This window comes from Cryptomeria japonica, chromosome 2 (assembly GCF_030272615.1).
Source record: "Cryptomeria japonica chromosome 2, Sugi_1.0, whole genome shotgun sequence".
NCBI lineage: Eukaryota > Viridiplantae > Streptophyta > Pinopsida > Cupressales > Cupressaceae > Cryptomeria > Cryptomeria japonica.
The window spans coordinates 582,887,594-582,895,949 of NC_081406.1; positions in this window are offsets into that span (position 1 = coordinate 582,887,594).

The following is an 8,356-nucleotide window of genomic DNA, read 5'->3' on the forward strand; positions in this document are numbered from 1 at the left end:
ACCAGATTTAACGTGGAAACCCAAATAGGGAGAAACCACTATGGGATTTCAGACCCACTAAGAAATATACTCTTCTAGAGTGTGCTCGGTTAAAAGCAAACCCTGTTAAAGATTACAAACACATTTCTACATGTGACCCGGTTAAGGGATTTCCCTCAGACTTGTTAGAGTCTTGCACTTTGTTAGAAGTGACATTGTCAAAGGATTTCAAACACTCATTTAGAATGTTACCCTGCTAGAGGGTTTACAAATAAGACTGTTAAGTCCACTCGGTTAAGAGATTTTCTGTCGCTTACAAAATAAACAACAGTAATAAAATATATCTACAACTTCACATCTGAAATGCTAAAGAAGATTCTATTTATTCAAAACAATCTTGTTGTAAGACTTATCTAGTCCCTTGTTGGGCTTGCTAGGCTTATCAATCTGTTTTTCAATCAGATCTTCAAGCTTCTAAGCTCGGTAAACAATCCTGTAGCATCACTATGCATACATTTGCCCGCTTGCATTGTTTATCAACAATTATTTATTTATAAACAATTTCTAACCGCTGAATCTCCTTGATCACAATTCCCATGATCAATCATAGCCATCAGATCTTCAATCTTGACTAGGTTCAATGTATCCTTCGATCTGAAAATGTTTTACCTCACCTTGGAACTTGCATTCCTTCCTAGGAACTTGTGCTAGGTTAATGCGGTTCAATCTGTGTTGTAGATGTTCCTCTTGATTTTCCATTGTCATAGATCCTTAACAAACTTCTGCGCGACATACCAATCATTTATTCATCTCCAGCTCATCAGCATCCTTCATTATATAATGCTTTTATCCATCCAATGTGATCTATTATAACTCGGTTGTTACTCGGTTAATATTGAACTTCACTTAGTAGACATTCTGCCTTCTTTAACCGATATTGATAACCTTAGGGTTTACCGACTAGGTTCTTTGCTCGGTGACATGGTACAGTATTAAACTTATAGTCAACAACATGTGTGAGATATCAAAACAATCAAAACAACATGATCTCATCATTGTCTAACTTAGTAATAGTTGCCAATTGAATAACTTATTTCTCCCCTTAATTATCACATTCTTTCTATGTCACTTACCGACCTCCTAATACTCATCAACATATACTTCTCAAGATATGACAACATCATGCTGAATCAGAAAATCAATTTCTTGACATCAATGACAAAACAATATTATTAAGACAGTAATCATCCTTCTTCAGTTATATCAACAAACTCCAACAACCTTCTCAATATCCTTATTGAAATACCAACAATCTCCTTTCTATTGTAATGCCAACATGATTGGCATCCCACCTTGAATGTGGTGACTATTGAAGATGAATAAGTTCATCTCAGAAGACCCAGTGATGAAGAAGTAAGAAATCTTATTAAGGTTGCTATAGCCAAGGCCAAGAATAATTGCAACTTGAGAATTAGTAAGAAGGATGGGGATCAAGGTGAACCTGGTTCAATGTTCATAAAAGAGGTATCCTAGAAGAAAGCAGTAAGTAGTGGCACTTTGCCTCAAGATGGTCAAGAAAAGAATAACCAAATTAAAGATGTAGACAAGGGTATGGGTAATAATGCTATTGATGATGTACAAGGAATTGCCACAATGAAGAAGGCAAGTTAGCCTAAGACAGAGAAAGTTAAGACTCATGCTAAGTTGATTAATAATTCAATTTTTGATATGACTCAGGCTCTTACCCAGATGAAGGTCACAGTCCCTTTGATAGAATTATTGAAAATAAAGGAACATAGAGAAGCTTCTTTATCCTTATTTTCTAAGATCTCTGACAGTAGCACAACTTTGCCTTCAGGTTCAGTCAAGGATGAAAAGGATCATGAGCTGCAAACCCTAGAGGTATATGTTGGAACAACTATTACACAAGAGCCCTCACAGGTTTATCCTTTCTATGTTACTTTATTAGTGAATAACCAAAAAATTAAGAATTGTATGATAGATTATGGTGCAACTGCAAATGTAATGCCATATGGTGTCATGAAAGAATTAGGATTGTTAGCAAGTACAGTGTATGGGAAGTGTTATGCTATGGATAATAGAGAAGTGCTAGTGATAGGTACAATGAAAGATATTGAAGTAAAAATAGTAGCATTCCCTGAAGAAACATATAAGATGGATGTCATTGTAACTAACACAAAACCTCACTATGGTATGCTTTTATCTAGACAATGGGCTGCAATAGTAGGTGAGAATGTTCAGTTGGATCTATCATATGCTACAATCCTCATCAATAGAAACTACGTTAAGTTGTATAGAGAGCCACGTGCCCCTAGGGTAATTGAGAATGTAGACCCTAGTATGTTAAACTGTATGATTGATGTGGATCTTGACAATTTTAGAATACAACCGATTTTGCCTCAATTAAAAAGAGTATATTGTGACTGAATTGGAATCTCAACAACATGGTTTATGACACATGTATTTTGATGGAGCTTTCTCTAAGGAAGGATCTAGAGCAAGAGTCTTTTTTGTATCCCCATCAGGTATAACCTTCAAATATTCCTTTTTGCTAGCCTTTTAATGTACAAACAACACTGCTGAATATAAAGCCTTGTTATTGGGGCTTGAAGTTGCAAAAAGGCATGGGATTCAGTTGTTAAGAGTACTAGGAGATTCAAAATTGGTTATTTCTCAGGTTAGATCTAAGTATGCATCTAAGAATGATAGACTAAAAAGATATAAGCATGCAGTATGGGATGTGATTGAACATTTTAGTGCATTCTCTATTAATTGGATAGAAAGGTCAAAGAATATCATGGCTGATTTCTTAGCAAATGTTGCATTAAAAATTGATGATGTAACACTAACTGGTGTGTCCACAGTTGAGATAAAAGCTAGGCCTGTCATTCCTGACAATGTATATAATCGGCAAGTGTTTGTTGATGATGAAGACATTCTCAGATTCATACAATGCATTGATGACTATGATGGACAAAAAATTGATTGCAATGCATTGGTAGAAGTGGTTGAAGATAGGGAAACTGTGTTTGGGAATGACATGGTTCAATTGGAAACTACTGAAATTCCTAAAGGTTTAGTAGAATTTGAAGGTATGTTTAGTTACAGTGACAATCATTTGCATCAACAGTCAACCACCAAGTTAGATGAATTAGAGGAAGTGAATTTGGGGACTGAATCATCCCCCAAGTTGATGTATATTGGAAAATTTTTGTCTCCTCATGTCAGAATTAACCTTATTAATTTATTGAAGAAATATAATTATGTTTTTGCTTGGTCTCATGAAGATCTAAAGGCATATAGACAAGATCTATTTCAGCATGAAGTCCCTTTGCTTCTAGGTGCTAAGCCTTTTAGACAAAAACAAAGACCTATTAACCTCCTGTTGGAATCTAAAATGCAACAAGAATTAACCAAGCTGAGGGAAGGGGGAATCATTAAGCCTATAAGGCATTCATCATGGGTGTCTAATTTGGTCCCAGTTAGGAAGAAGAATGAGGACATAAGGCTTTGTGTTGACTTCAGGAACCTGAATGTTGCTTCTTTGAAAGACAATTATTCTTCTCCTAATATGGAGGCAATGTTGCAGAGAGTAACTGGTTGTGACCTTCTGTTTATGATAGATGGGTTCTCAGGATATAACCAGGTGTTAGTGAAAGAATCTGAACAATTCAAGACTGCTTTTACCACCCCTTGGGGAACATATGTATATATAAGAATTCCTTTTGGTTTGAAAAATGTTGGAGCTACTTTTTAGAGAGCAATGGATGTAGCTTTCAAGGAATTCATTAATATTATCATGGTAGTGTTGGTATTTTGGTATGGTTTTGTCATTGATGTCAACACCTACTAAATTCACCTACTTTGGAGATCCAGCAACATTCACCGACAATGAGTAAACTGTGCAAATAGTTACAGGTATATGGTTAACCAACAGGATATAATGTTCACCGGTACCTGCATTGACATGGAAGTCACTTGGTAATGTCAAAGACATCATGTGGATGCTTTACTTTGAAGTAATAATCATTGGTATATTCTTATTTGCATATTTGCTTTTACCGACAAATAGGTCTAGGTTATCTAGGGTTACACCGGCAGGTTTATCTTTTCCAGATCAGCATGGCACGCTATGGAGATGATTTATTATTGTTGTAAATGCATTAAGCCGACATGTTCAATCAGTTATTGCATCGGATATTGTATTATTTGTAAAATATTTTTATTGTAATATCTTGTAGAGATGACCTACTAAAATTGGTCTTAGGGTATGGTATAAATGTAAGATCTTATTTGTAAGATCAAGTGTGGAATGCGAAAAAGATTTAAGGAAGGGTATATGTGAGATCAAGCAGAGATATACATGAAGACATCATTTGAAGGTGAAGCTAGGTTTTTGTAGAAGCATATCAGCATTACACCGGTACTGAATCCAGCATATGAAGATGCTATTTTGTGCAGTACATTCTCATTGGATTTAACCATCCAACTGTAGTCAATGTGACTCCCATCTGTGATTGAGCAGTGAGCTCTAGGCTGTTGGCTTTCTGCATGTGCAGACCCCTCTTTGTACACTTACTATCTGCAGTAGTATCATCTGATTGTGGGTAAGGTTTCCCACCATGGTTTTTCCCCTTATAGGGTTTCCGCATACAAATATTTGTGTCATGTGTTGTGGATGACTTTATGTTTATGTTTCATGCATTAATTCTTACTGGTATAGCAATTTTCTGTTAACACTATTTACTGGCATACTTAACTATCTTACCGGTACTAAGCACTTAATTGGTTAATAAGATTTTGGTTTGAATTTATTAGACAACTGATTCACCCCCCCCTCTCAGTTGTCTCCGGGACCTACAGGTAGTGTATCAAGATGATTTGACATGTTTCTCCAAAAGGGTAGATGACCACTGTGGGCACTTGGAAAAGGTTTTCAATAAAGCTCTAGAATATGGTGTCTCCTTAAATCCAAAAAAGTGTCATTTTGTTGTTACTGAAGGGAAGCTGCTTGGGCATATTGTATCTCAAGGAAGGGGTTAGAATTGACCCTGAAAGAATTGAAGCTATAAACAATGTACCTGAGCCAAAGAGTGTTAAAGGTATCCAATCTTTCTTGGGCAAGGTAGATTTTGTTAGAAGATTTATTGCAAATTTTGTAGAGATAGTCAAGCCCATTGTTAAATTGCTTAAGAAGGATACAAAGTTCAGGTGGGATGAAGAAGCTTCAAAGGCTTTTGATGAAATTAAAAGGGCTATTCAGGAGGCATCAATGTCAAAGTCCCCTGACTACAGGAAGCCTTTCTCTTTGTTTTCTTTCGCTTCATATCATACAATGGCTGCAGTTCTTCTACAAAAGGATAATGAAGGATATGAACATCCTATAGCTTTTTATAGAAAATCTTTACAGGCTGCAGAGTTAAAATATGAAATTATGGAAAAACAAGCATATGCTTTGGTTAAGGCTGTAAAAGCATTTAGGCCATATCTTGTAAATGCACAAGTAATTGCTTATGTTCCGCATGTGGCTGTCAAAGACATTTTGTCTCAGTCCGAGGTCATTGGTAAAAGATGCCGATGGATAACCAGAATTCAAGAGTTTGATCTGGAGATTAAAATTACTAAATTGGTAAGAGGCTTAGGTCTTTATAAGCTAATGGCTGAATCAAACCTTCTTGATGTTGAAGTGAATAATGTTGAAATTGAGAACATCTTGGTCACAAGTATTGAGACACAACGGTGGTACTCAGAGATAGTACATTTTTTAAGGGATGCAAAATTTTCAGAAGGGATGACTCATAATCAGAGAAGAACATTGAAGTTGAAGTCTCAAAAATATGTCCTCATTCAGGGTGATTTGTATTGGTAGAATAGAAATGGGGCATTGCTGATGTTTTTGGATAAATTCCAAGCTAAAAGGGTGTTAACTGAAATGCATGATGGAGTGTGTGGAGGTCATTACTCTGCCAAGACAACTGCTAGTAAAATAGTTCAGGCTAGATATTATTGGCCTACTTTGTTTAAAGATGCCCATGAACATGTCCAGAGATGTGATCCATGCCATAAATTTTCATCCAAATTGAAATATGAGGGAGCTTTACCCCTCAACCCAGTCACAGTGGAAGCCCCTTTTGTCCAATGGGGCATTGATTTTATTGGAGAAATAGTTGATAAATTAGGAAGAGGTCATAGGTGGATTATAGTAGCCACTGATTATTTCACCAAGTGGATTGAAGCTATACCCACTAGGAGAGCCACAAGTAAGGTTGTTATTGACTTCTTGATGGATAATGTCATAACCAGATTCGATGTTCCTATGAAACTGGTGATGGATAATGCCATGAGCTTCAGGTCAAAGGAATTCATTGAATTTTGCACTAGCCATGGAATAGTTATGTCCTATTCTTCACCATATCATCCTTAGGGTAATGGACAAGCTGAATCTAGCAATAAGAGCCTCTTGAACACTATTAAGAAAATCCTGGAGGAGAACAAAAGGTCTTGGGACCAAAAGTTAAAGTTGGCCCTATGGGCAGACAGGGTTACTGTCAAGAAAGAAATTGGGGTTTCACCTTTTGAACTGGTTTATGGCACACAATCTAGGGTGCCAGTGAATAATCTTCTTCCAGTATACAAGTTCTTGCAAGCTAAAGACATGGAGTTATCTGAACCTATGGAAGATAAAATGATTTCGATGGTGGAGGTGGAAGAAATTAGAACTTTGGCCCATAAGAGGAATTTGAAGATCCAGTTGCAGTCCAAATATCTGTTTGACAAAAGAACTTTGTTAAGAAAGTTTCAAATTGGTGACATGGTTCTGTAATGGAATGCATAAGGGAAAGACAAAGGGAAACATAAGAAATTTGAATCATTATGGATAGGTCCCTCTATGGTTTATAATCTTAATGGCAAGGATTCATTTTTTTTCACAAAATGAATGGTGAGGTACAGGAATTTCCAGTGCATGGACAGTTCCTAAAACATTACTTCTCTCAAGTCCATGCACAATAGGTTTTAGTCTGTACATATTAGGTTTGTTTCTGTTAGTTGTTTTGGTCTATTCTCCAGAGTTTTTGAATTCTTGTGTTGGTTTTGCAATCAACCTTCCCCAATCAGAGCCGATGTTATCACTATTTAGAAAATTGGGTATTCTTGTCCCATAGTTGGCTAAAAATCTGCAAAAGTGTGTTCGGCATGGCCTTGTTGCCCCTATATTTCTTGGGTCAATAGAGGGTTTAAGGTTTTTGAATTTTAACCCTTTCCTATGTTTTGTTAAACCCTCGCATTCTATTCCTGCATTACTTTTCCACTTAAGGAAGGGTCAGTCTATCATGAAAAGTGTCCCCCCCATTAGATTTTCCCTAGGTGGTCTTTTAAATATTTTCAATCTTTATGCCTTTACCTATGTTCGGTTTTAATCTTTGTTGGGCTCCTTAATAATTGTACAAGTCAATATTGATCCTATAGTTGTCATTGTTTCGTTGGGTAAAGATGCTTGCAAGTTAGTGTTCACAAAATAGCGAAAGAGTTGGCGGGTACCAGAGGCGAGCGGTTCCATTGGTTAAAGGATGATTAGTTTAGAAAAGATCAACGACTGGCATTGATTCGCAATTGAAAGATGCATGTATTTTACCTTTCGCGAAGTAGCGAAAAGGTGGAGGGCCCTAGCAAGGTGATCATGACAAGGGTAACAGACGAGCGGGTTTCTAAGATCTAACGGTGGTCGTTGCTTTGCGAAGAAGAGTTGCCTGAGATTTAAGGTCCGCAAAGTAGTGAAAAGGTCAGTGGGCCCAAAGGACAAGCAGGTCATAGTTTTTAAAGATTGATTAAGTAGAAGTTAATCGGATGGCTCGCGCGGATTCACAGCCTCAAATCAAATGGAGATTAATGTTCGTGAAATAGAAAAATGATGTGGCAGTCACATGGAGGATGACTTGGCAGGACAAATGGGTCGCTCCATGGAAAGAATTAGTGACTTGTTAGATGCACGTGGCTCCGAAGGGTAGTTGAGGGCTCGCCTTGTTTTAACTGGCGGTTATGTTGAAAATGGTAAAGCCAAACATGTGGCGGCTTTAGAATGGAACCCGATGGAATTATCTGAGCGAATAGCCGACTGCCACGTGATGTTTATTAGCCAGTGATGAAACAAAGCAAGTGGTCTCTGAGCTGAGGGCCCACATTAAAGGTCTGAGCATGTTAAATGGTGTTCATCTCGAGGAGGATCCAACAGTTGTTGTTGTTTTGTAGCCTGAAGATGCCTGCAGTTTAGCCTTCACGAAGTGGCGAAAACCATTAGCCATCATGGTTGTGCATAGTTAGTTAAGAAGACTAGTGGTCGCTATAGGAAGTAAAGATT